Here is a 1,346-nt window from a genome sequence, read left to right on the forward strand (position 1 = left end):
ATACTTGCACACGTTATATATGTAGCGTTGCATGTGTTAAGCTGTTTGACAGGCAATAACATAGCGCGCCGCTGTTAAGTGATATGAGCTAACCGTGAGATTTTCGGTTGAGTACGCTTAACAGAGACTCGCTATCGTATAGTACAATAAAAGAAAGTTTAAATGTTAACTCACCAATGCCTTGACATCGGGACGATGTTGAAAGCGCTTCCAAATCGATGATACTCGTGCAAAATTCGGTTCTTGGTATGTTTATGTAACAAGTATTTTTAAATGATTTTTCTTCTTTTTGAATACCCTATATATACTTAATTTATATTGCCGTTAGCGTGAAGAACGTACGATTTGGAGGTATGACTTTTCGACACCACTACCGTTAGTAGGAAAACTGTACTACCAAAAGCTTGCATTCGATTTTCTAAATTTAAACAAACTGACTTACGTACTATTTCATATGAACATTTTACACTTTGAAAAACTTTTAAATTTCGTTATGCTGTGAGCACTGTTTACGCCCTATGCAGCTTTTGTATAAATTTCTATGGAAACTAGAGCAATTTTTGCACGATTTCACCACTGTACTTTCCATATACCTTTACACTAATACTATATTTAACGTTTACGAGCCGAGTGGAAAAAGTTATATCCGATTTGGCTCAGTTGAGTAGGTTTTGAATATTTTCTACTTTTTGGCACTTTTCCTATTTTAAACCATGTAGTTTTTATTTTTACTTTTGGGTTGTCTTGTGAAAATTTGCCGCCGGGCGTTGGTAATGCTTTCGCGACGCTAAAACTATCACGTTACCGAGGTGAGACTCTCTCGAAGCCGATGCTTGTACTGAGCAGCGGTATGGGGATTCTGCCTGATGCGTGCCTGTTGCTCTGTATCGTATTTGTCCAAAGCGTGGGAGAGCCTTTAATGCTTCTTTTGAAGCTAATTTGACAAAACATTACTTCCGCCTGTCAAGTAATGATTTGCAATCGATATTTTTCCTTTTATCAATATAGGTAATTTTCGGGGTATGTTAATTAGAATGCCCCTGCTAAGTTGCCAAAGTTTGTTGAATCTAGAAGGGAAATATTTTAAATGGAGAATTTGCAGAAATTCTAATTGGGGGCCAAAAATATTTTAGGTGAGATAATAATTAAAGTCTGCTACTCAAATTCATGAAAAAAAAATTATTAAGGCTTTAACAGCTCCATATATCGAAAAGGTGTAGGAAAAGGTCACTTAATAGCGCTCTTTAAATTTATTTTCTTCATATGAATAAGGCCAATGCAAATATTCTGTTGGGAAAAATTTTATTTTGGAAAACGTCCATTACAAACCAGATAATTTTACGGTG

General features: G+C 35.7%; 1 protein-coding gene across 6 annotated transcripts in view; it reads right to left on the bottom strand.

Annotated features, from left to right (window-relative positions):
* The window catches only part of LOC118745621 (paired box protein Pax-6), a 606,665-nt gene that overhangs the window by 205,190 nt on the left and 400,129 nt on the right, over positions 1–1,346 (bottom strand). The gene's annotated exons all lie outside the window — the stretch shown is intronic.

This window comes from Rhagoletis pomonella, unplaced genomic scaffold, assembly GCF_013731165.1.
Source record: "Rhagoletis pomonella isolate Grant_MI unplaced genomic scaffold, Rhpom_1.0 Rhpom_scaffold_00009, whole genome shotgun sequence".
NCBI lineage: Eukaryota > Metazoa > Arthropoda > Insecta > Diptera > Tephritidae > Rhagoletis > Rhagoletis pomonella.